This window comes from Equus przewalskii, chromosome 22 (genome assembly GCF_037783145.1).
Source record: "Equus przewalskii isolate Varuska chromosome 22, EquPr2, whole genome shotgun sequence".
NCBI lineage: Eukaryota > Metazoa > Chordata > Mammalia > Perissodactyla > Equidae > Equus > Equus przewalskii.
The window spans coordinates 7,241,070-7,268,658 of NC_091852.1; the positions used below are offsets into that span (position 1 = coordinate 7,241,070).

The 27,589-nt window shown below is 43.0% G+C and overlaps 1 protein-coding gene across 10 annotated transcripts in view; it reads left to right on the top strand.

The window, feature by feature from the left end:
* Positions 1 to 27,589, top strand: part of LOC139078776 (FERM domain-containing protein 3-like) — a 148,187-nt gene that overhangs the window by 23,788 nt on the left and 96,810 nt on the right. For 3 of the 10 annotated variants that reach the window (XR_011531869.1, XR_011531870.1, XM_070590865.1), the window contains exon 3: positions 2,470 to 2,598. The exons of 4 other annotated variants lie outside the window; for them this stretch is intronic. The gene's annotated coding sequence lies outside the window, so the exon portion shown is untranslated. Of the gene's footprint in view, positions 1 to 2,469; positions 2,599 to 21,632; positions 25,755 to 27,589 lie in introns of those variants that run through there. 3 more of the 10 variants (XR_011531868.1, XR_011531871.1, XM_070590864.1) reach the window with 2 other exon arrangements.

Genomic DNA, 27,589 nt, shown 5'->3' on the forward strand with positions numbered 1-27,589 from the left:
CTCGCTAATTCCACCCCCCACCCCCAGCCCCTGGTAACCACCTTTCTACTCCCTGTTTTTATGAGTTCAGAATTTTTAGAGTCCACATACAGGTGAAACCATAAAGTATTTGTCTTTCTCTATCTGCCTTATTTCACTTAGCATAATGCCCTCAAGGTCCATCCATGTTGTCACAAATGACAGGATTTCCTTCTTTCTAACAGCTGAAAATTATTCCATTGTATAAATAGACCGTATCTTCTTTATACATTCATCCATTGATGGACACTTAGGTCATTTCCATATGCTGGCTGTTGTGAACATGGGAGCACATATATCTCTTCAATATCCTGGGAAATATACCCAGAGGTGGGATTGCTGGATCATATGGTAGTTCCAGTTTTAATTTTTGAGGAACCTCCATAACATTTTCCATAGTGGCTGCACCAATTAACATTCCCACCAACAGTACACAAGGATTCCCTTTTCTGCACATTCTCGCAACACTTGTTTTTTAATCTTCTTGATGATAGCCATTTTTACAGGTGTGAGGTGGAGGTGGGCCTTTTCTCACCATGATTTCACCTAAGTCAACCAGGGTGCACTTTCCTCAGACTCCTCAGGGACTGGACTCACCTGGTTCACTTAGCTGGTGGAGGTGTGGCCCGTGAGAGTCGATCATTCCAACTCTTAGGTCTGGTTTAAAACGCTTGGTCTTTACCATTTGAATTCTGGATTGGTTATCTCCTGGTGTGTAACAAATGACCACAGTGAGTGCCTTAAAACAACGCCCATTTATTAGCTCTGTAACCAGCAGTCTGGTGGGCTCAGCTGGGTCCTATGCCCAGGGAATCACAAAGCTAAAATCAAGGCATCGGCTGGGCTGGGCTGTTATCTAGAGGCTCAGGGCAAGAATCTGTGTCCAAGGTCATTCAGGTTGGTGGTAGAATCCAGTTATTTTCAGTTGTAGAACCGAAGGCCCCCTTTTCTTGGCTGTTGGCCAGGAGCTACTCTCAGCTTCCAGAGGTCACCCACATTCCTTGTCATGTGGCCCCCTGCATCTTCAAGCCAGCAATGGTGCATCGAATTCTTCTCATGCTCTGACTCTCTCTGACTTCTCTTCTGCCACCAGCTGGAGAAAGGTCTTAGCTTCTAGGGCTCACGTGATTATGTTTGGCCACGCTGGATAATCCAAGATAACCTCCCTGTGTGAAGGTCAACTGTGCCACGTAGCACAGCAGAAGCATGAGACTGTTCTCTCATCATGGTGATAGGTTCCAAGGATTAGGGCAGGACATTATTGGGGGCCACCTTAGAAAGTCTGCCTACCAAGAGAGTCTTTGCTTCGAATATCAGTAGTATTTGCAGACCTGCCTTTGCCCGCATGGCTGGTGTGCCTTGGCAATTACTACAGTGCTTTTTTATTTAAAAGATTTTTAGAGAGGCAGTTGGCATTTTGAAGCCACTTGGTGCCCAAAACCACAGCATAGTGATCAGAAATCGGTGCTTAGTAGTTCTGACTCTGAATAACAGGAAACCAAGGAAATTATGGCCTATTATATCATTATGTGATCATTAAAGCTTCTATTTAAAGGTATAATTATGAGGGCTGAGATGGTCAAGGTATTTTTTGTGTTTGAAGACTCCCAAATCATAAAATGGGAAGGAGCCTTTAATGTTCCCGAGCATCTGCTTTTACCCATCACAGCCAACTTCCAGGTAACATACCAGATGAATCTTTCCAACTCTGCTGGTGCCTCTTGTGACTGGGAGCTCATTACCTTACAATACGTTCTATTCCATTCTTGGACAAGTCTATTTATTAAACAATTCTTTCTTTTATTGGCCCATATTGGCATCCTTCTGACTTTCACCAAGAGTAGCCATTTATGGCCTATAGCCACAGCAATTCCTTCTTTTTTCTTATAAAATATGGTTATTCAGATGTTTGGAGGCAAATATCAAGACTCAGAGCATCTCTTCTCCAATTAGACTTGAGCTTTGCTAGGCTACCTGGCATGTTAACCTCACTTTTGGTGCTGGGTACCCCTTCAGAATGTAGGCTCCATTACTCTCAAGAAACTTCTCTGTTGTACTCTCCTCTGTATCCCCAGCTCCTAGCACAAGGCATCATTCAGAGTAGGTACCATTACTACTTATAATGGGATGCAGTTGCCTTTGGAACTTAGGTGTTTGTGTGTTCTCCCTACTGACACTGCCCAGTCTTGTGAGTCATCCCAAGTCTTTACCTAGAAACAGTTAATGTTTCCTGTCTTAAATCCTTTCCAGAACAAGGCCCATAAATAGATAAATAAAAGAAGTTAATGATTCAGGCAATTGACAGAAGTTACTTCCATAAGTAACAAATTTTGGTGCTTGATGTAAGTTGTGCCTCATTTAGAGTTGCAGTGAAAGGAGGAGGTAAATTCATTACAGAGCAAAAAGGATCATACTAAACTTGGAATTGGTTTTCCTTTCCTCTCTACTCAGGTGCGTGGAGTCACTTAATCAGGTGCATCTCTCAATGTGGGTACTTGGCTGCAGAAGATGTGATTGCCTTGCTGCTTCCTTCACAGCAAGTACCTTGTTACCTAGAGGTAGCAAATATGGGGTTTCATGGTGGGTATTGGCTATAATTTCAAACATTACTGCTTAGTTTAAAATGCTTAATTTTGTATAATGTAATTATTGAGACATTTGTGTCATTTTTGTACAGAAGAAGTGTAGATAATTATATCTGTAAGAAATTGCATGTTATAGCCATTAGCTTGATAGCTCAGCTGTATAACCTGAATGCATTATAACACTCCCATGAAAGAACATTGCACACTTATAAGAATTTCAGGATGCAGTTCTTCTCTGTGAAAAATTAATGTGGGAGTGATGTCAGCATCATGGCAGAGTGAGTTATTCCCTTTGTCTCTCCCCTCTAAGTTACAACCAATTGAGCATCCATTGACCAACAGAGGATTACCTACAGAGCACAACAGGATGCCTAAGAGATCTATGCATCTATACATCTGAAGGTGGGTGGTTTGGATCCCTGGTAGGAAGTGGAAACAAGAGAGCAGCCCCCTACCCCTTTCCTCTCAGCAGTGATCTGAGGCGTGGATCCTCACATTGACATGTGTGGGTGAGAGCAGACTCTGGGAGAGGAGAAACAATGGTGTGGGTTGCTTCTTACATGTCCCCTAGTGGACCCAGCCCATACGACTGCAAGCAGACCCACCAGGACCAAATACTTTAGGCACGGCTTGCTCCCTGCCCATCTCCCAGTAGATCTAATGTGGGTGCCCCCTCATACTCCCCTAGTAGTAGCCAGATCTTTCCAACTGTGGGGACAACATGCAAAACTCGGATTTTCCTGGGGTTGCACACTCAGACCTGATTTTTAAACACATACCAGCTAGCACCAGAGAACAGAGGCTGCATGAGTGAACAGGAATAACGACCTCTCCTTGGTTAGTCTCTGTTCAACCCCACTGGTAGCAGGTGAACCTGTGACCAGAGGCTTCAGGAACCATAGCAGAAGTGATGACCCAGCTCCCAATGGCAGCACCCCTGACACTAGCTCCCACTGCAGCAGGGACTGCTCACAAATCCCCAGGTCCCTGGGCCCCCTGCAGCAGTAGCAACACCCACAGACCCAGAACCCTGGCAACAGAGCAACCAGCACCCACAAACAAACTTAGGGCAGCAGCACAGCTGGTACAAGGGGCAGCAGCATCTGAGAATGTGGAGAGCCCACTGAAATACAGTAGAGGACATGAGACTCAGGCAGTCCCAGAAGTAGCAGAAATGCTTGCAGCCTGGTGACCCCAGTGGCAACACCTGAGACTGCAGTAACATCATAAGCAGCAATGCACTGGCAACCTCAGGGGCACAAGCAGGACAAGGAGGGCACTGATGATGCCTCTGGCAGAGGCAGTGGAGAATGAAAGTGCAGGCTCTCAAATACAACCAGAAGCAGCTCAGAACCAAAGTAACCAAAGCTGTACTCAAATAAGAAAGGTGAGTATTACCACAATGTGCTGACAGAGGATCAATTCATCAAACACCATCAAGAACTGTAGTAACATGGCAGAAGAGAAAGAAAATGACAGCTCCTCAGAAACCAAGCTTGATGTCAGAAAAGATTACAATCAAACTGGCAGAGAATTCAAAATAGCTGTCATGAAGATACTCAATGAGCTACAAAAAAACTCAGAAAGACAGTTCGGTCAGCTCAGGAATGAAATTAATGGACAGAAGGAATACTTCACTGAAGAGATTGAAACTCCAAAAAAAAAAGAAAACCAAACAGAAATTCTGGAGATGAAGAACACAATTAATGAGATGAAAAATAATGTAGAAAACATTAAAAATAAAGCAGACCATATGGAAGAGAGAAGTAGTGAGCTCAAAGATAGAAATCTAGAAATAGGAGCCGGCCTCATGGCTGAGTGGTTAAGTTTATGCGCTCCACTTCGGCAGCGCCAGGGTTTGCCAGTTCGGATCCTGGCTGTAGACCTACACACTGCTCATCAAGCCATGCTGTGATGGCATCCCACATAGAAGAACTAGAAGGACTTACAACTAGGATATACAACTATGTACTGTGGCTTTGGGGAGGAAAAATAAAGAGGAAGATTGGCAGCAGATGTCAGCTCAGGGCCAATCTTCCTCACCAAAAAGCATACCTTAAAAAAAAAAAAAAAGAAATGTAGACATGATTGATGTGGAGGAGATGAGAGAACTAAGATTTTTTTGAAATGTAGAAATTCTACAAGAAATATCCAACTCAATTAGAATAAGTAACATAAGCATAACATACATACCAGAAAGAGAAGAGAGGAACAAAAGAGCAGAGAGCTTATTCAAAGAAATAATAGCTGAGAACTTCACAAACCTGGGGAAGGAATGGATATATGAATACATGAAACTAACAGAACTCCTAATTATCTCAATGCAAAAAGCCCTTCTCCAAGGCATGTAATATTAAAACTTTCATAAGTAAATGACAAAGAAAGAATAATAAAGGCAGCAAGAGAGAAGAAAATAACCTACAAAGGAACTCCCATCAGGCTTTCGGTGGATTTCTCAGTAGAAACCCTATAAGCTAAGAGGAATAGAATGATATTCAAAATACTGAAAGACAGAAACAATAAGCCAAGAATACTCTATCCGGTGAGACTATCCTTCAGATATGAAAGAGAAATAAAAGCTTTCCCAGACAAACAAAACTAAGTGAATTCATTGTCACAGACCTACCTCACAAGAAATATTGAAAGGAACCCTCCTACCTGAAACAAAAAGGCAAAAGTTTACAAAGCTTTGAGTGAGAAGATAAATAGACAGACAGAAAATAGGTTAGTAAACACATAATTATACCATAAAGGATAAAGGTAAGGGAAGAATCAAAAATAATTCTAACCACTTCAGTTTGGTGACAAACCCACAACACAAAAAAGAATAATTTGTGACAACAAAAACATAGAAAGGTAAGAGGAAAAGACAGAACCTGCCTAGTCCAATGGAGTAAGAGGCTATCAGAAAATGGAGTATCTCATCTAGGAGATCTCTTATACAAACCTCATGGTAACCACAAAACAAAAAATTGGAGGAAGGTCACAAATCATAAATAAAGAGAAAACTGAGAAAACCATCACAAAAAACCACCAAACTGAAATGACAGTCAGAAATACAAGAAAGAAGAAAAAATGTAAATATATAATAACCAGAAAACATAAGATAAAATGGCACTATTAAGCCCTCATATATCAATAACCACTTTAAATGTAAATGGATTGAATTCACCAAGCAAAAGACACAGAGCAGCTGGATGGATTAAAAAACAAGACTCAACAAGATGCTGCCTCCAGGAAACACATCTCAGCTTTAAAGACAAACATAGGCTCAGAGAGAAGGAATGGAAGATGATACTCCAAACAAATGGCAAGAAAAAAACTGTGAGCATAGCCATACTTATACCAGACAAACAGACTTCAAAACAAAAAAGAGGGCAAGAGACAAAGATGAGCATTATATAATGATAATAAGGACATTCCCACAAGAAGATATAATACTTATTAGCACAGGAGCAGCAAATTATATAAAGCTACTATTAACAGACCTAAAGGGAGAAGTTGACAGCAACACAATAGTAGTAAGGGACCTTAATCCCTGACTTATGTCAATGGCTAGATCATCCAGACAGAAAGTGAAGCTGGAAACAATGGCCTTAAATTAAATACTAGACAGGCTGGATTTAGTAGATACATATAGAACACGCCATCCAAAAATAGCATAATACACATTCTTCTCAAGCACACATGGAACATTCTTCGAGATCATATGTTTGGAAAAAGGCAAGCCTCAATAAACTTAATAAGATTGAAATCATATCAGGCATCTTTTCCAAGCACAGTGGTATGAAACTGTAAATCAACCACAAGAAAAAAGTGGGAATAGTCACAAATATGTGGAGACCAAACAACGTTCTACTGAACAACTATTGAGTCAATAAAGAAATCAAAAGAGGAATCGAAAAATACCTGGAGACAAATGAAAATGAAAACACAACATATCAAACATTATTGGATGCAGCAAAAGCAGTGCCAGGAGGGAAATTTATAGCAGTACAGGCCTACCTCAACAAACAAGATAAATCTCAAATAAACAGTCTTACACTATACATAAAAGAAGTAGAGAAAGAAGAAAAAACTAAGCCCAAAGTAAGAAGAATAAAGGAAGTAATAAATATCAGAGCAGTAATTTTTTTAAAAGACACTAAAAAACAATAGAAAGGATCCATGAAACTAAGAGCTGGTTCTTTGAAAATGTGAATAAAACTGACAAACTCTTACCCAGACTCAATAAGAAAAAAAGAGAGCAGACTCAAGTAAATAAAATCAGAAATGAAAGAGGAGAAATTACAAGGGACCACAAAAATACAAAAGACTGTAAGAGAATACTATGAAAAGCTATATGCCAACAAATTGTATAAGCTAGAAAAAGTGTATAAATTCTTAAACTCATACCACCTCCCAAAACTGAATCAAGAAGAAATAGAGAATCTGAATAGACCAATCACAAGTAAAGAGATTGAAACAGTAATCCAAAACCTCCTCAGGACAGCCCAGTAGCATAGTAGTTAAATTTGCAAGCTGTACTTTGGTGGTCTGTGGTTTAAGGGTTTGGATCATGGGCACAGACCTATGCACTGCTCATCAAGCCATGCTGTGGTGGCATCCCACATACAAAATAGAGGAAGACTGGCAACAAATGTTAGCTCAGGGACATCACCCAAAAGAAAGAAAACGTCCACCAACAAAAGTCCAGGACAAGACAGATTGGCAAATTCTACCAAACATTCAGAGAAGATTTAATACCTATCCTTCTCAAACTATTCTGAGAAATTGAGGAGGACAGGATGCTTCCTAACTCATTTTACAAGGCCAATATTACCCTGATACCAAAACAAGACAAAGACAACACAAAAAAGAAAATTTAAAGCCAATACCTCTGATGAACGTAGATAGAAAAATACTCAACAAAATTATTATTAGCAAATCGAATACAACAATACATTGAAAGGATCATACACCACAATCAAGTGGGATTTATTCCAGGGATGCAGGGATGGTTCAAATCTGTAAATCAATCAATGTGATACACCGCATTAACAAAATGGTGAATAAAAATCACATGATCATCTCAATAGATACTGAAAAAGCATTTGACAAGATCCAACATCCATTCATTATAAAAACTCTCAATAAAATGGATATAGAAAAAGAGTACCTCAACATAATAAAGGTCAAATATGACAAACCCACAGCCAACATCATATTCAAAGGTGAAAAACTGAAAGCTATTCCTCTGAGAACTTGAACAAGACCAGGATGCCCACTCTCACCACTCTTATTCAAAATAGTACTAGAAGTTTTAGCCAGAGCAAGTAGGCAAGAAAAAGACAAAAAAGGGATCCACATTTTAAAGGAGGAAGTAAAACTGTCTCTATTTGCAGATGACATGATTCTTTATATAGAAAACCCTAAAGAGTCCACCCAGAAGCTATTAGAAATGATGAATACAGTAAAGTTGCAGGGTAAAAAATCAACATACAAAATCAGTTGCATTTCTATACGTTAATAATGAACTAGCAGAAAGAGAAGTCAAGAAAACAATCTCATTTACAACTGCAACAAAGAGAATAAAATACCCAGGAATAAATTTAACCAAGTAGGTGAAAGACCTGTACATTGAAAACTATAAGACATTATTGAAAGAAATTGGAAAAGGCATAAAGAATTAGAAAGAATTATTCCTTGCTCATGGATTGGAAGAATAAACATAGTTAAAATGCCCATATTAACTAAAGCAATCTCCAGATTAAATGCAATCCCAATCAGAAACCAATGACATTCTTCTCAGAAATAGAACAAAGAATCCTAAAACTTATATAGAACAACAAAAGACCCTGAATAGCCAAAATAATCCTGAGAAAGAAGAATAAAGCTAGAGGTATCTTACTCCCTGCATTCAAAATATACTACAAAGCCATAGTAATCAAAACACCATGGTACTGGCACAAAAACATACACACAGATCAATGGAAGAGAATTAAAACCCCGGAAGTAAAACCACATCTCTCTTGACAGCTTATCTTTGACAAATATCCAACAAAAAAAGAAGCCAAGAACATGCAATGAAGAAAGGAATGTCTCTTCAATAAACGGTGTTGGGAAAACAACTGCATGCAAAAGAATGAAAGTAGACCATTGTCTTACACTACACACAAAAATTAACTCAAAATGGTTTAAAGACCTGAATATAAGACCTGAAACCATAAAACTCTTAGAAGAAAATATAGGCAGTATACTCTTTGACATCACTCTTAGTGGTATCTTTTTGAATACCATGTCTACTCAGGCAAGGGAAACAAAACAAAAAATAAACAAATGGGACGCCATCAGACTAAAAAGCTTCTGCAAGGCAAAAGAAACAATCATCAAAATGAAAAGACGACCCACCAACTGGGAGAAAATATTTGCAAATCTTATATCGAACAAGGCGTTAATTTCCAAAATATACAAAGAACTCATACAACTCAACAACAAAAAAAATGAGCAACCCTATCAAAAAATGGGCAGAGGATATGAACAGACATTTCTCCAAAGAAAATTTACAGATGGCCAACAGGCATGTGAAAAGATGTTCAACAGCACTAATTATTAGCAAAATCCAAATCAAAACTACAATGAGACATCACCTCACACCCATCAGAATGGCTATAATTAACAAGACAAGATATAACAAGTGTTGGAGAAGATTTGGAGAAAAAGGAACCCTCATACACTGCTGGTGGGCTTGCAAACTGATGCAGCCACTATGGAAAACAATAGGGAGATTTCTCAAAAATTTAAACATAGAAACACCATATGATCCAGCTAATCCACTAGTAGGTATTTATCCAAAGAACACGAAATCAATAATTCAAAAAGATTTATGCCACCCATGTTCACTGCAGCATTATTCACAATAGCCATGGTGTGGAAGCAACCCAAATGTCCCTCCATGGATGAGTTGATAAAGAAGATGTGGTGTATATATACAATGGACTACTACTCAGAAATAAAAACAGGCAAAATTGTGACATTTGCAACAACACAGGTGGACGTTGAGGGTGTTATGCTGAGGGAAATAAGGTAGACAGAGAAAGACCAATGCAGTATGATTTCACTCATATGTGGAACATAAACACATAGATAAGGAGAACAGATCAGCGGTTACCAGAGGAGAATGTGGCGAGGCAAGGATGAAAGGGGTAAAGGGGCCCATATGTATGGTATCGGATAAAAACTAGACTATTTGTGGTGAACATGATACAGTCTATACAGAAACTGAAATATAATAATGTACAGCTAAAATTTACACAATGTTATAAACCAATATGACCTCAATAAACTAATACCTAATGAAAAGAAAGATGAAATTAATTTGAATCATATATTTTATTTTACTCAATCTAAAAACATGTTAATTTCAATACATAATCAATGTTGAAAAGTTTTAATGAGATTTTACGTTATTTTTCTTCACAGTGAGTCTCAGAAATCCCATGTGTATTTTGTATCTGCAGTGGGATGCTGAATTTTCATCAGAAATACTGCATCTGTATTTAGATTTTACAGAATTTACAGTTGAAAAAGTAGACTCACATACCCAAGTTGTTCTATATATACTTTAAAATTTTCCAATAACTGAATGGGCATCAGTTTTTAAATTAAAATTATTTAAAATTAAATGTTTAGTTCCTCAGTCTCACTACTGACACTTCGAGTACTCAGTATGGTGCAGAGTTAGAACTTTTTCATGACTTTCTACATTAGATTTCTTTCCTGATTCCAATCAGCTGTTTGTTAATATATTTTTGAGGGTATATAATGAAGATTAGATGTACCTTACTCTTGAGTAGATTATAAACTAATAAAACAGCGGTATATGTTGCTTTGAGTTAAATTAGTTTTCTGCGTGAGTGTTGTAGCTGTTTTGATGAACCCGATTCTGAGAAATCAGGTTTAAGATCTAAGATTTAAGGTGAATAAAATTCTGGATGATAATTCTTTTTTTTTTGAGGAAGATTAGCCCTGAGCTAACTACTGCCAGTCCTCCTCTTTTTTGCTGAGGAAGCCTGGCCCTGAGCTAACATCCGTGCCCATCTTCCTCTACTTTATACATGGGACGCCTACCACAGCATGGCGTGCCAAGCAGTGCCATGTCTGCACCCGGGATCTGAACCAGAGATCCCCGGGCTGTTGAGAAGTGGAACGTGCGAACTTATCCTCTACGCCACCAGGCTGCCCCCTCGGATGATAATTCCTTCACAAATATACTTAAGCTCAGGTCAAATGATCCAGGTAACTCTTACCCTAAGAAGTGATATCTAACTTTCCAGTTTTTAGAGAAAAACATAATAAATTGGAACAGAAAAGAAAAAGCCCATTCACAAATAATTAAGTAAAACTTTAAAAATATAGAAAATATAAGTTCATGGTTTAAATGAATCTCAAGAATTAGGTAACCAGGGATGGTTTATTTAGCTACTGAACATAACCTAGTAGAATTTGAAACTGAGCAAACCAGTTTTGAGTATAGATTTTGTTCCAGATTTTTGACACCTCCCATATCGTGTAGGAGGAAACTCATGTAGATGTGGAAGTCTGTCACGTCAAAGGTCCAGTTGGCTAGAAGAGACCTGTTGGAGGAAGGCCACAGGTATTTGTTACCCCGTCAGCACAGCTGCTGGAACGTTCTCAGAGCCCAGAGAAAGGAGGCAAGAGTCTTCAGTGCTCCCACATCCCTGCTGACGTCTTGTAAGAGGAATCAAGGCCTGGGACTTGGGACTTTCAGAGGAAATAGAGTTAGTTCTTCCCCTTAAACTCACAAACCCCTGGGATCCCTGAAATAGTTACTAATAATGTACAGACTCCCTGACAGGCTGTTTTGTCTGTCAAAGGAAGGGCAGGGAAGGGGTCAAATCTGACCTGAGTGTTCTTTTGTGGGATGCATCCCAGGGACAACTCATTTTCAGGAGGGGAATGGCTGTCTCTTCTCACCTCATCCCTGCCAGCTCCCACTTCACTCTCTTGCCTGGTTAAACCTTCAACCTGATTTCACAGCACATCCTGTAAGAAGCCAGCCACGAGTGCTCCTGAAAAGTTCACGTCAGCACCCCTGTCAGGGACTCCTCAGGCTGTTTGGCAGCAGCCTGCACACAGCTGTGGCTCTGTCACCCTGCAGTGTTTCCAAGAGAATCACCCTGGTGGGTCCTATTACAATACAGACACAATGGGAGTATTTAGTATTTTTGTGTGTGGATGTGCATATTTGCATGCATGTGTACCTGTGCTTTGGGGCAGTTTAACATTTTCTTCTATTGCTCTTAAAAGAAGTTCAAATATTACCTCTTCTAAGAAATGCATGCATCTTATGGAAAATATGGAAACGCACAAAGGACAATATACTCCCGCTTAACTCGCCACTCAAGACGATCACCGAAGAAGCCTAGCTCCGTCCAGTGTTTAAAAATAATCCTGTAGGAAAAATTCCACCCATTTTGGTTAAAAGGATAAGGGGCGGTTTTTATGGGGTTTTTGGGTTTTAAAAACCAGCAAACAAATTGCTTGCAGCTCCCAGGAGCTGCGCTCAGTGCACTTGGGCTGAGTTGGTTTTGCGGTGGATTGCTTACGTCCCAGAGCTTCTACAGATGTGATGTTTCCCGTGTGGGTACTTCTTAAATGGGCGTTCATTACAACCTCATTCCCAGATTTTATCCATTTGGAAAGATCGCCCCCATCCAATTTGAAATTGTGTCTTTCTTACACTGCTTCGACTCTGAATGATCTCGCCAGTGCAAGCATTCAGCTGTCCCTGTTGCTGGCTCTGACTCTTGGTTCCCAGCACGGCATTCTTCTAGAGAGGCAGAATTTCTTCCCTCCTGCCCAGGATGTTGGGCAGGCAGTCTCTGCAGCAGCAGCCTTGGTGGATCGGTACCCGGCCCGGTGGCCACAGAGCACTCTGCTCTGCTGTGTCCCTGGAGACCCAGCCCTCCCTTCCCAGGAGCTGAGGGTCTTTGTTCCAGGCTGCCACGTGGGCACCCTGCTGTTGCAAAGAGGAGGAGCAAGAACTCTGATGGTATGCATTCTGCCCATCACTGCTTTCTGAGCAATGATCTTGGGAGGAAAACATGAAAGATAGATGTAAAAACTGAGGGTGACATTGGGATCTCATTAGCTTAGTGGCTGTCACAGGCCACTCCAGGAAGGAGGCTGTGGGCATGTGGCGGGTGGTGTCTGAGGAGCTGAAACTGCCCTTGTGTGTGCGCCTGTGTGTGTGTGCACTGCATGCCCTGAGGTAGGGCAGACATTTCAGGCTTTGCCATGTAGTTTACTTGCTTCAGCTTTAAAAAACATTGTCAGTTGGGTTGCACCAGGCTTGGTTATTTTTCTTTGTGGGTGCTTCTGTGAAAATCTTTAAATTTCAGCGTAGCCTCCTTCAAGGGGCATTCACTGTGAAGAATAGACACACTATGGCTTTGCTTTCTTTTTCCATTACTATGGCCTGAAATGCTTACAGTAAATGCCTTCAGTGCACTATTGTAAGCCAACAGCCCTGTAACCGCCCCTGACGCAGGAAGGGTTAATAATCACTGGAAAAGTCTTGCCAACAAACTGTGACCTGGAGGTGAGAAGGCCAGTTAGCCAAAGACAGGTAAGATCTGAAGAGGGAGACAGCCTAAGCCACGCACGGCCGCCCAGGGACACAGATGGAGACACGATATCAGGAGCAGGAGGGGTCGTTGCCTAGGAGGCCTTGAATGCTCAGAGATAAAAATATATGAGCACAGCAAAAACATGATAATATCAAAACAGAGGCCAAGGGAGGGCTCCTTGAGAAATCACTAAGAATTCTTGGCATCTGCTAATTACATTGTACAGAACACCTGTGTATGTTTAACAGATGTAAGCTATGTATATATTGAAACACTGGTTATAATAAACTCAGAGTGGCCATCAGCCCTCTCCGCATCGATCCTGGTATGTACATTGGATAATGACACCGACAAGCCCCAATCAAGGTGAGAGTGTTCCCATACTCTGGACGTACGGGCCTTCATTTGATCATTGTAGGAATACATGAGTTTCCACTCTCAGCATCCACCACTGTGCTTCCCTACCCGCCCAGTCCAGTTCCCAGTTCCTGAATCTTCATGTAAAGCTTCTGAGATGAAGTTTGTCACTTGGTTATAATTTCCAACCAACGAAGGTGATGCTAGGGCTGCGATATGTCTGCACCTGTCTTCACTGCAGATGAAGCTGAGATTGCCAACAGGGCATGATGCCATGGAGGTCAGATGGACACAAATGGGAGACTTTGATGCCTGGAGATTCCTGGAGTGGGAGCCGGAGGCTGGTGTTCTGCACCCAGCTCTGTCACTAGCCAGCAGGGAACCTCACTGTGTTTTGGTTTGATTTCTGAAGTCCTGCCCTACAATGTGACGGCAGTATGATTCCAGTGGAAATATGGCCTGTCATGTAAAAACAGAAAACCCCAAAACCCCAAAGTTCATCCAGGAAACTTCCGTGATCCGGGAGCCAGATCAGATGTTGGTTTTCTAAAAGACATCTTACAGCTGTTCGCCGGCCTCATTCTGTCTTCCTAGAGTCAGTGGCCAGGCCTCTCAGCAGGCTGGACGCACGTTCACAGAGCCATTCGCTGGTTCTGTGCCAGGGTTTTAATTTTTTTATTTTTTGAATATTTGTGCTAGGTTTTCAAAACCACAAGATGTGGATGATAATACTACTTTCTCCAGGGGGCTGTTGGCTGCTGGGACAATTGTTCTATTTGGCAGGGCTGCCTTGTATCTCTGTTGTTACATATTTTGAATATTGTCCCTTGCCCCCCAAAGCATCCCATGAGAACTGGGCACCTCCCTCAATAAATGCAGTGTCCCCTCCTGACTTCCCTGCTGCCCGCAGGGGCTCAGCCAGCCTTCAGCTTGGAACACAGTCATGTTTCATGTGAATAAAACCCCAAGACTCGTTCAGCAGCATCACAGTGAGCTGAGCAAGGCCACAGGCTGCAGGACACCCGGGAATCTCTAGCAAAGCCTGGACCTGCTGTCGGGGGGGGTGTCTGCTTTTGCTTCTTCCCGCTGTACCACTAGAGCTGCAAGAAATCCAGAGAAGAAAGTGTTGGTCACTGCTCACTCCACTGTGGCCAGGATAATGGCGAACATGTGGGACGAGGTGCTTTCAAGGTTTCAATAGCTTAAGTCATCCTAGCCAAAGTGAAGTGGAAGCTTGAAAATCAGGTCCGATTTCAAGCATCTTTTCCCCTCCGAGGTCTTGGGGAGATGATTAGACACTGGCTCACGTGCCTTCATTTACCTGGGTAGTTGTTTCTGGTCTGAGCTTCAGTGAAGCTTCAAAGACTGAGCTGATGCTGACTTGCTACTTGCATTGGCCGCCCCCAGAAGGTTGCTGATGCACCTCCTTTCCTCCCCACCTTTCTAAGGCACCCTTTGTCTGATGCCGCCTCAGGACTCAGAGCTGCTCTTCTGGGTTTGGCTCTGCTGCCAGGGGGTGTAGCTGTGTTAGCAGTAGGGTGGTCATCATGGACTCGTGGCTGCCTGTGATAGGGTTGAGGGTGGCCTCTATGAGCTCTTGGCCTTCAGCTCTCATATGCCTGGGCCTCTGCCTGCCATTTACTGATTCTTGGCTTAAGGACAGGGGTCACAAACTCAGATGCCTGCAGGTCTAGGCAGGTAGCATTAATGTGCAAATCGGGCCAGGGGCAAGACAATAGGGAGTAGTGAAGACTGTGGCAGAGATGGACATGCCTCTTGTCAGATAAAGATGTTTCGTTTTAGGTATGTGACATAAAGTCTGTTAGAGGAGGGTATTTAGGAATACCTTTAGGAAGATTAGAAAGGTATGAAGACTTTGGGGGAAGTAACATTGAAACTGTACTTTTTTTTTTTTTTAAAGATTGGCATCTGGGCTAACAACTGTTGCCAATTTTTTTTTCTGCTTTATCTCCCCAAAACCCCCCTATACACAGTTGTATATCTTAGTTGCAGATCCTTCTAGTTGTGGGATGTGGGACGCTGGCTCAACGTGGCCTGACGAGTAGTGCCATGTCCGCGCCCAGGATCCGAACCCTGGGCCACTACAGCGGAGCATGGGAACTTAACCACTCGGCTACGGAGCCGGCCCCGAAACTGTACTCTTGTACATGCTCAGTAACCAAATTTTAGGTATTCAAACTAAAAATAACAAACAACAGAAAAACCCAAACTCACATCTGCAGGTGTTTAGCTTGGGCACTGAGAATTTGCTACTTTCAGTAGAGTCTTGAAAGAAAAAGAAAGATGCACTGAACACCTACTGTGTACCCGATAACGCACCAGCATTTTGTAAATATCTCATTTAACGCTCACAGCAATCCTGTGAAGTAGGTCTGTCATCTCCAATTCTTAGATTAAGAAACAGGCACAGTGAGGACCCACCATTTTGGATTACTCAGCCGACGTAGTGGCATTAGGATTTGACTTCTGTCTCTAGTCTGGAAGCTGCTGACCTGCACCACAGTACTGCTGGGTTTGTGGCCTCTGCTGCCCTCTGGTCTCCTCCATCCCTGTTGGGTGCCCTTTGCCCTCTCTGGGGGCTGTCTGCCTGCTCTGGGCTGACCCTCTGACTCTGAGGTCAGGCTCTCCTCCACAGCCTGTGTCCCTGCGATGCTGACAGCCTCTCCCCGTTGTGCTCCCATGACAGGTCTCACAGAAGCCATCACAGTACCTTTGGCCCATGGCTTGGTCCTTCTAGCCTGGCTCGGTCCTGAGGTCCAATTCCCTGTCAGTCTCCTCAGGTGAGGATCCCTGTCTGTCGGGTTTAGGTATTTGCTAGACGAGGGTATGAACCTCAGCCCACAGACCATGGTCACGACATCAGAGCCTGGAGACCCACCCTACAGGACCACTGAAGAGGAGGGCAGGTGACCTCTCTCATTTTGTTTGAATATGATCCTCTGTCTGTGGAGAGGGCCTGGACATTGGCAACGTGTATGGGGAGGAAAGTAATTCACTGTGCAGGATTGTGTTTTCCTTCCCTTTCATGTCTTCTCGATTATGAATACATTAGAACATTTGGAGCCCAGTAAATTTCACACCTCCCCCTCCAGTGCCCAGAAACGCTCCCTGTTCATGGGGTGAGTGAAGGGCAATTGGTGAAAAGTACAAGGAAAGGACTTTCCAGTGGCAGGTGCTTTCTTGGGGGTGGAGGTCGGCTGTGGCAGACGAGAGTTTTCTTTTCAAGTGTGGGTTACAGTTTCGCTCAGAGATCCGTATTCAGGGTCCCCTGAAGGCAGCTGCGCAGAGCGAAGCCCTGGCTCTTGTGGACTCACAGTGAGGTCAGGTTCCCCCGGGGCATCCTGCTCCAGTCCTTCCTGCTGATCTGTTCCACCTGCACCATGTGGTTTTGCCCTGTGGCTGATTTCTGTGGAAGGGACCTGTGCTCTTCTCTCACCTCTGCCACTAGATAACTTGTGTGCCCTTGGCCACCGCTAACCTCCCTGAGCCACAGTTCTCACATTTACATAATAAGGAGAATAAGGGAAATTTACAGGGTCATTTTGAAGATGAAATGAGGTAATATCCATAGAGAGCTCCTTGTGAGCTCGGAAATGCTATGAAGTGCTGGTACTAGAAGCATCAAGTCCTCACCACAGACTTGTAGGCTTGAGTTTGATGTTTGTACCAAATTGTGAAGTAGGTAAACGAGTCCTAGCCCCTTCCCACTCCCTCTCTGTGTCAAGAAGCCCTGTGTCTGCGAGCTTGCTTGTCCCAGAAAAGCAGCTCCCCACTGTGCGAATATTCCTGATCCCCAAACATCCCTTAAATCCTTCATTAAACTCAATTATCCTTCTTCGTACGTTTTCTCTCTTCCTAAACCCACACCTGTGCCGGGCTGTGTGAGATTAGACAGGATCATAGTAAACTCTTTGCAGGGATGGGCAGTGAGGCATCCCTCCCAAGTCTATTTGCTTTATCTACCAAGAAGAGACGGAAGTGGTTTTGCTAAATGAGTGAATTTCAGATGGTGAATTATTGTGCATCTGAGACGAGGTTGTGGTGGGAAAGGAGAGGCCCCTCTGCTGCCCTTCAGGCTGTGCTCTCTGGGTGGTGCCTCTTTCACATGGCTGTGCCTGCTAGCGGTGTCTTGTTAGTTTATGTCTTTTATATAGGATTTTTTTTTCCTTTGTTTCTCGTCCCATGATTATTGGATTCCTAATTCAAGTAGGTAAATGTCTGTATTGGCTTTCTTCTTATTTGTAATTTGTGTCTTTATTCTTGTTCTTTGTTTAGTGGTTACCAGGTGGTTTGTATAACACATGTCATAGATGAGATAGTCCTTTTTCTGATAGCCTCTTGTTTCCTTAAATTAAAACGTTCCATCCCTTTTCTCTTCCCCTTCTAGGTTGTTATTGTCAGATTTGTTTTTTTCCTCTTTCTTTTTGTGTTGTGAGTTTGTGGTTAAAATGACTAGGTTATATTTATTCTTGGTGTTTCTGTTCCATTTATCTTTAATGTTTTATTTAACTTTTGCTAACCTGTTCTGATGGAGAGCTGCTACTTTCTGTTATTGTCCTTCTGCTTATCTCCTTTGTTCTGGATTTTGTAACCCCTTTCCTTTTTTTGATTTTTCAGGTATGAGGGTCTTCCTGAGCATTTCTTGAAGAGGAGGTCTTATGGCAATAAACTCCCTTAACTTTTGTTTATCTGGGAAAGTTTTTATTTCTCCATTGTTTTTGAAGGATATTTTCACTGGGTAGAGTATTCTTGGCTGCAGGTGTTTGTCCTTTAGAGTTTTGAATATTTCATTCCAATCTCTTCTAGACTGTAAGGTATCTCCTGAGAAATCTGCTGATAGCCTTATGAGGGTTCCTGTGTAGGTTATTTTCTTCTGCCTGGCTGCCCTTAGTATTTTCTCTTTGTTGTTGACTTTTGCTAGCTTCACTACTATATGCCTTGGGGTTGGTCTTCTTACATTGATAAAATTTGGAGATCTATTGGCTTCTGTCACATGAAGTTCCATCTCTCTTCCCAGGTTTGGAAAGTTCTCAGCCATTATTTCTTTGAACAGGCCTTCTGCCCCTTCTTCTTCTCTTCTCCCTCTGGTATCTCCTATGTTGCATCTCCTAATTGAGTTGGATAATTCTTGGAGAGTTTCTTCATTTCTTTTTAGTCTTAGTTCTCTCTCCTCCTCTGTGTGCAGCATTTCTATATTCCTAGCCTCCAAATTGCTAATTCTGTCTTCCATATTATCGACCCTACTGTTCAGAGAGTCCAGATTTTTCTTAATCTCCTCCATTGTGTTCTTCATCTCCAGTATTTCTAATTGGTTCTTCTTTATAGTATCAAGCTCTTTTGTGACATAGCTCCTGAACTCATTGAGTTGTCTATCTGAATTCTCTTTTAACTTGTTGAGTTTTTTAATAATGGCTGTTTTGAAATAATTGTCATTTCGGTTATAGATTTCATTGTCTTTGGGATTGTTTTCTGGGTACTTATCATTTTCCTTCTGTTCTGGAGATTTAATATATTTTTTCATACTGCTTGATGGCGTGGATTTGTGCCTCCACATAGAGATAGAGTTCAGTCGCTGTTTCCACTTGTTGCAACTGGTGTGTGTGTGGGGAGCAGCTGTTTAGACTGCACCAACCAGGAACCCTGTCAGCTGTTACTGACTGGATCTGGGCCCCTCCTCATAGTAACAGTGGTCCTGTGGTGTCCCTCGTCAGTTGTGGGGGCAATCGCAAGAGGGCCTTAGGCTGCTGGTACCTACTGTTGCAGACCACCTAGAAGCGCTCCCTCCTTGTGTTCTGCAGCGGTGTTATGGGCTTTCCAAGCAGCCGGGAGCAGGATCACCTATAATTGCAGCTCTGTCACTGCCAGAGCCCACAAGATCACACTTGTCCACTATAGGTCCCAGCAGAGCTATGGGTATCTTCTGCAGTCTGTGGTTAGCTCACCTAGCTGTGCTACTTTTGCCCCAGCACCTTCCAGCCTTGTGATTGCTGGTCAGGACCTCTCCACTAGTGCTGTGCAGAGGCTTTTGCTGAGGCTGCTGTGGGAACCTGGAGTTCCCCCCAGGCCATGTAGGCATTCCACTGGAGCTCCATACAGCCCCCAAGCATGCCCATGGTAACAATGGGTGCCTCTTGCACTATCCCATGCACAGCCAGAGTCTGTGAGCCCTGCAGCGGTGGGTGGTCTGGTGCCCTGCCGGGGAATCTGCTCCCTGGGAGCTTCCCAATGTTCTGAATGCTGGGCAGCGCCTCTTTGCTAATGGCAAGCATAGGCTTTCCCTGCTGGTGGGTGCAAGACCCTGGAGTTTCCCCCTGGGCTTAGGTGTAATCGTGGGGGGCTTAGGTAGGGCTGTTGTCACCTGTTTCCACCATCGCTCCACCGGTGAGTGCACACTCCCGCCCTTGGTGCGTGGCGATGCTATGGGGGAGTCCACTGGAAGACAGCCTCTTGCAGGTACTAGGCTGTCCGGGGGTCCAGGGTCAGAGAGTTTTCACCTATCTCCACCTCCTCCTGGGGGGAAGTCTGTCTGTGTTCCGATGTATAGCAGCACGGGTCTCTCAGGCATCTTGAGATGCTGTCTGGATATCCTTTGTTAACCAGTGAATGCCCAATTAGTTGTAGATTCAAAGGGGGAGAGACAAAGAAGACTACTCACTCTGCCATCTTGGTCCTGCCTCCCTTTATATAGGATTTTAAATTTTTTATACTAGATTTGAGTTGGCTAACAAGTGGTACTAGAATCAAAATATTAAGAAATAACACAAAGTAAGAATCAGGATAAATGGAATGTCCAGCCATGGGGAGAAGCGGAATGCAGGTTTTCAGGCTGTGTGACTTGCACAGTAGTTGTGAGTGGGCCATGTGTTTGTGAGGTTTCTGGAAGGTAACTTGAAAAAGGAAATGTAATCTAAGCATGAGAGGAAAAATTCATTGGTTACCATGGAGGCAAAGATTTCTCAGGGCTTAGCTACCCCCAGGGGCTGCAGGGACAACAGAAGATGTCGTCAACAGCAGCCTCAACAACATCTTATGCCAAAGTCAGAGCAGCTTTCTAGCTTCTTATTTCTTGGCATGTGACTTCCAGACCCTGGTGTTAATGGTACCTTGCCACTTTGGGTCAACGTGGTCCAAATACACAGCTTTCTATGGCTATATTGACTGTGGTTTGGGACACTGACAACTAACTTCACCTATGCCAAGCGGAAGGACACATGATTTTTGAAGGACATTCCAAAGACAGCACACAGTGCTTCCTGTTGTGCCCAGGAAGATGTGAGGAGGACAGGCTGCATCTTATTCCTGGTTTGAATTTTCTGAGGCAGTCCAGGCAGCCCTGACTGTCTGGGAGAATCATCAGTCATTGCATCAGTGACGTGGAAGCTAAGCCAGACCTAAGCCTGGTTTTCTGTACAGAAATGGTCACTTGGGAAGGTGGGGGGGAGGCTTGTCAGGAGGAGCTTGGGTGAACCTGGCTCTCGGACAGAAGTCCAGCCTCCTGTCTCGTGCAAGCAGATCCTGTGGCTGTGCTTGGGGGTCTCCCCACCTCCCGCTGGAATATGGTCATTGTCTCAGGTCCCCCACGATTATGGCAGCCTGTTCACGCGTTGAAGGAATATCAAGCTAATCAGATCTAAGTGCAGACTAGATGTTTTTCCTGTGCATTAATTACAACTTTTGAACATTTTTTTAAGTAAGTAAAAACAAAGAAATATATTTTTAGTGACTGAAGTATCCTTATTTATTTTGGAAACAACATGCAAGTGTTGAAAAAATTAAAAAGAGCCCAGTAATCTCCTTTTATGGCTTTGAAACTATTGATTTTTTCCTGCTTGTCAAAGAAATGCACACTCATTTGCATTGTGTCTTTTTTAGACACAATACAAAAAGCTTAAAGATCTTAAAAGTCCTCCATGATTCCACCACCCAGAGATAATCTCTGTTGACATTTCCCTGCATTTTTTCTGTATTTCTATACATCTAAAGCCATACATATTTTATGTTGATATTCATATCTTCACAGATTAATGGGAAGATGAATATGAAGGTCCAGAGGTGTCCCAGAGTCTTTCTAAGACTACTGAAGATTCCAGGTTCGGAAGGAATATTCCAGATACTCCATTGGGGGAAAAGGTGGAAAGATAAAGAAAAGCTGGTGGATGACGTGAGGACAGAGGATGGGCAAATGCAGGAAAGGAAACGAATGCTGGCTGCGTGCGGACTTGGTGGTCAAGGCAGCACAGAGACTGACCACACACGCTGTGATTTCTGTGACCCCAGAGGGAGGCTTACACTACTCACACTCACAGTGCTCTGACACCACATGTTTCGGGGAGGGGGACTTCCTCAAAACAAGCAATTCTCAGACACTGGCTGGTTGTCCTCAATTTAACTCAATTCTGACACTGTTTACCTGGAGATAGTGTCATATCCCATGGGTTAGGGGCTCAGTCCCATGAAACTATACCCCCTTCATACACCAATCACAAATAGTATAGGTCCCCAGGTTGCCCACAACTTCTGTCCAACTTGACTACAAATTGGAGGTTCCAATGACTTTCTCCCCCTTGGATACAATTACTTGCTAGAACAACTCACAGAACTCAGGGGAACTCTTACTTAAGTTTACCAGTTTATTATATAATAAAGGGTATGATAAAGGATACAGGTGAACAGCCAGATGAAGAGATACATAGAGTGGAGTCTAGGAGTGTCCTAAGCACAGGAGTTTCTGTCCTTGTGGAGTTGGGGCCCGTCACCCTCTCAGTACATGGATGTGTTCACCAACCTGGAAACTCTCCAGATCCCATACTTTTGGGATTTCTATGGAGACTTCATCACGTAGGCATGAATGATCATTAACTCTGATTCCAAACCTCTCCCTTCTTGAGAGAGTGGAGGCTGAAGCTTAAAATTCCAGGCTTCTAATCATTGGTTGGTCTTTCTGGTGATCAGCTCCCAATCAGGATCCATACAGGAGTCGCCTCATTAGAACAAAAGATACTGCTGTCACCCAGGAAGTTACAAGGGATTCAGGAACTCTGTGTCAGGAACCGTGGTCCAAGACCAAATATTAGAAGAAAAGATGCTCCTAGTATTTATATCACTTAGGAAGTTACAAGGGTTTTAGGAAATTTGTGCCAGGAACTAGGGGCAGAGATCAACATATATATTCCCTGTTGTCTCACAGAGGGGTTTCTTCTTCCCTCCCCACCCCACAACATGCTGATCCTGCAAAGAGAAGCTAACTTCAAGAAAGATGGCAGGCAAGGAGTGGTCACATTAGAGAGATAGATGTTTCAGGGCTTTGTAACCGTTCACTGCCTGCATCCGATGAAGACTGAGGGCTCTCTCTGGTCCATACAAGCCAGAAGTAGGCTCCTCAGAGTATACCAGACCTGAGGAAGAAATGTTGCATGTGGTTACTGAGAGCAGAGGATCTAGACCCAGTCATTATAGGGACCTTCCCGTGGTCATTGGTTATGTTGTTACCGTGTCCATAAGGAAGAGGAATTGAGAACTAATATCCTAACCCACTCTGGAGCCTGTACGGACACTATCCATTTATGGACATTAAATGTTTTATGGCTTTCATGGCCTAAATCATATTTAACCACACTTGTCAAATATTGTCAGAAATAGATGATTATACACAGTTTTCCAGACTGTGTGTGGCCCCCAAGTAGTGATGATCAAGATTCTGGGGCTCAGAATGGGCATGTCTGGTGAGCAGTGCTCACTCACAGACGCCTTTTTAAAAGAAGCTCACGTGTGTGAAGGTGCAGGTCGCACAAAGGGGTCAGGGTTTGAGGACGTCTCCTCCCTTCTTCCAGAAGAGTCTTATTTCTCTGGACAGTGACCATTTGCCACTATTCCTTAAGTGGGAGGAAGGCTATGCTGAGGCAGAGCCCAGAGGCAGGAGCAGCTCCACTGAATGGCCTACAAGCTGTGTGACACACAGAAGGCTCAGAACAAGGAAGGCTGTTTCTACGTCTTGCCCCCGATGAGGTCATTTGGCCTAATTCAGGCTGTGCCCACTGTTGGTCCTCATGGTACAAGTCCATATTTGTGTGGAGAAAGGACTCCCTCTCTTCTGAAGGACAGAGGGAAACCATCTGGGACTCCTCCTGAGTCCCCTTGTTTGAGACACATTTAAGACATCTTCTGTAAGTGACGGTCATGATTTTCCCCAAATAGCCAATCAGTGTTCATTTCAGCAATTTAAGAAATGGAATTCATAGATTTTGTCCCTTTGGGATAATGCTCTATGTGCTTAGCCACCCCACACTTTGTGGCTTGCTTTGTAAAATACATTTTCCTTTTTTAATCTAGTAAGGTGTTTCCCTGAGTCAGATCTTTTCTTGGTGTGTTTATAGTAAAGCAGAAGAAATTTTGAGCCTTGCACTGGCACTGGCAGCCTCACTGGGAGTCTACTTAGAGCACCAGAACAGCCAGTGTGTGGGAGGTGAGGCTGAGAGTGGAGGCTGATTCTGCAAAACTAAGTGTGTTTCCCTCACGTGCCCTCACATGGCCTCATTCTTTCTCTTCCTTGGCTTCCTTTATCCCACACTCCCTTTTGTACTCTTGAGGATAAGTCCGGCTTCATTCATTTAGCCTTGCTCTGTCACTTCCAGTGACATACACATGCTTCTACAGTGATGAGTCTGATACAAACTCCATGCCCTGGAGCGAAATGAAATAGGACACCGGACTTAAGAGACGCAAGTGTGTCTTGTCTCTCTTTTCTTTGCATTTTGTTCTGCTTCCACGGAAGAAAGACCCAGATCTGTGTACCTTGGTGAAATGCTGAGTCTTAACCTGGTCAGAGGATGGTGGGGTCTGTGGAAAGAGCTGTTTGGTGTTGGCTGGAGGAGCCACTGTGACCTTGGTCAGTGATGATGGACGATTATTTGAGCCAAATGGAACCTTCCCAGGCTTTACGGTATTTTGGAAGTAATTTTCAAGCTCTGACTTCAGTGAGAAAGAACAGAGCAGACATTTGTTTCCATGGCAGGGAGATGGGTGGACCGAATGGTAAGGAAAGTCTTACTGTATAATTTTCAGTAAGTGAAAATTATGACTCTTCTTATACAAACATACAGTGAGCATGTGTCAAAGATTTATTTACCTCATTAATGAGGGAACTGGCAGAATGGCAAAGCTGATTCCAAGGAGAATATGGAGACTTTGGTATACACAGTCAATGAAACGAAACCATGCCCAAATAAGGTTTCCTGAGACAGGACTGAGATATACAATTTTATATAAGGTGATAAAACCATTGCCTTTGGCTTATGGGACAAAAAAAAGTGGAACGGAAACTATTTTCAGCTCATCATTCTTCTTCAAGTTAACATCTAACTTTACAGGCTGCACCCTAAAGGGTAGTAAATATTGTCAAGTTATTTTCCATAAAGCATCAGGTGCCCTATGTTGCTTTGTAAGACAATGCTCTATGTGACCTGAAGGAAACCTAGTCATATTTTTTACTTATTTCCAAATTTCAGACAATCTTTCTTAACAGTACATAGTGGAACCGTCGCAGAAGTGGTTCCACTCGTGAACATCTGGACAGCCTTCTGATTTCGTTTGCTGTTTATTCTAAATGGTTAGCTATTTCAGGGGTACCTAGGGCCTGAATGGTGTTTCAGTTTGCTTGATCCTTCTTTCTTCTCAGTGTGGTCTGATGGACTGTTTTCAGGGACGGCAGCTTCTAGGAAAACCGTCTGGATCGGTATTCTTTTCCTGTGCACTCCCTTGTGTTTTACTGTCCGTCCAGGTTGGGAAAGTTCAGTCATAGAGTGAAAATGTATATCCTTAAATGGCATGATTATTTTTGGAAGGGTATAACTTAAAAACAAAATTGTACTTTTGTCTAGTTCCAGAACACAGTTTTAAATGAATCTTTTGAAGTAATTGGTTTCAATACAGGAAATGACTATAGTGTCTTTAAGTTTATATGCAATAACATTTTATATTTTTGACTTGAAAACTTTCAAGTTACCCCTTTATTGCCCCCCGAAGCAACGTTTTCTTTGCTGATGTGTCAACCTTTTCTGCATGCACAGACATACAGCACATGGGCACACATATAATAAATCTGACTAACTTTGACCTCATGAAATAAAAGTCTGTGATTAATTCAGATGCACTAGATTCTTATTTAGAAAAAGTTAAATATCGTGAAGCCCTTCGAGTCCGTTGTGGTGTCAGCTGTGCAGACTGCTTTATGTGCCAATTACTTTACTTAATTATGTTTCAGGAGCTATGATTTGACCCACAGCGTGACAGAATAGCAAATAGTTTTAATGGATTTCCACGGTCATTTCTTTCTTTGGGGAGCTGCTTAATCTCAAGGAGGATGCTGCAAAGTCAGAGTCCAGGATCAGAAGGCTAGGAGAGGGATTTCTGGGAATAGGGGCAGGGTGAGCTACAGTCAGACTGAACCTGGGACCCATGAGTCACAGGATAAGACCCAACTATATGTCATCTACAAGATACCCACTTTAAATATAAAGGCGCGTATAGGTTAAAAGTCAATGGATGAAGAAAGATATGCCCTGCTAACACTAATCAAAAGAAAATGGGAATAGCTATATTAACTTCAGACAGCAAGGAAAGTTATCAGCGATAAAGAGGGGCATTACATAATGATAAAGGGGCCATTTCTCCAAGAAGATATAACAATCCTTAGCATGTGTGCCTGACAACAGAGCGTCCAACTACGTGAGGTGAAAACTGGTAGAACCGCGAGGCGAAGTAGATGAATCCGCTGTTGTCGTTGGAGACTTGACCACCCCTCTCTCTGCAAAGGAGCCATGAGTGAAAGGAGTGGGTGCATGGCGGGGGCTGCCAGGGAGACCTCGGTGCTCCAGGAACTCCCGGGCATGTGCAGATTCAGGGCACTCTTCCTAATAATTAGTTTGTGGGGATTAATTTTTGTTTCAAGCCAGGTTCTAAGGTTCTAGGGATTTTTGGGTGGTCCAGCCAGTTTCTCCATATTGTGGTCTGAGGACCCCATTAGAGTCACTGGGGCAGGGGATCGTTAAAAATATGTAGATTCCTGGTTTCCACCTCGGATTTGCTAAATTGGGATCTGGGGGTGGGCCGGGAAGTCTCCATTTTAAATAAGCCTCTCAGGTAATTCTCAAAAATTTGAGAATCACTGAAATGAGTGTTGTGTTGCTTGTGCCTCCCCCTTCACCCCTCAACCCTCGTCCCAAATAAAAACCAAACGAATGAAACATTCTTCATTGCAATCATGTTGGCTTCCTGTTAAGATGAAAGCTACCAGACTAAGATAATTCCTACCAAGGAAAAGTGGCTAAAAGGCAGCCTTGTGGAGGGTGTTTGTGGTTTAGAGAAGGGTTTTGTATCCTCGTGACTCACTGGGAGGCCCAGTGTTCAACGGGAGTTTCTTGATCTGGAGCCCCGAGCTCCCCACTGGCTTCCTGGTTTGCGGGGGCTTCAGACCCCACTTTGAGAGGCATCACTTTCTCTTAAGTAGGACACTTGACTTTGTTAGAACTTCCCTTTTCCAAATTAGGCTGGACAGGAGGATTTTCCAGGTGGTTCTGGATATTTGAGTTCAGAAGGCTCCTGGGCACACTGCATGTCAACTGAGAGGAAATGAAATGAGGTCTGTGTGATGTTCACATCACATCCTGAGTGCCAAGCACATTTATACCTAGTACATGTGTTCCAGACTTTTCTGTCATTCTATGTGTGTGTGTGTGTGTATGTGCACTTACGTGAGTGGGTCCATATGCACGTGTATACATAATATATGTTGTATGTGACAATAGGGCCATATTGTATAAATACATATAAACAGAGATTAAAAGAAAATCATCATTGGAGTGATGGTCCAATTTCCACATGGGCGGCTGCAGAACTGGGTAAGCACTGAACAAGAACTAAATAAAGGATGCAGATGTTAGCATCTTACGTTAATTATAGTTTTCTCTTGAAAGGTCATAA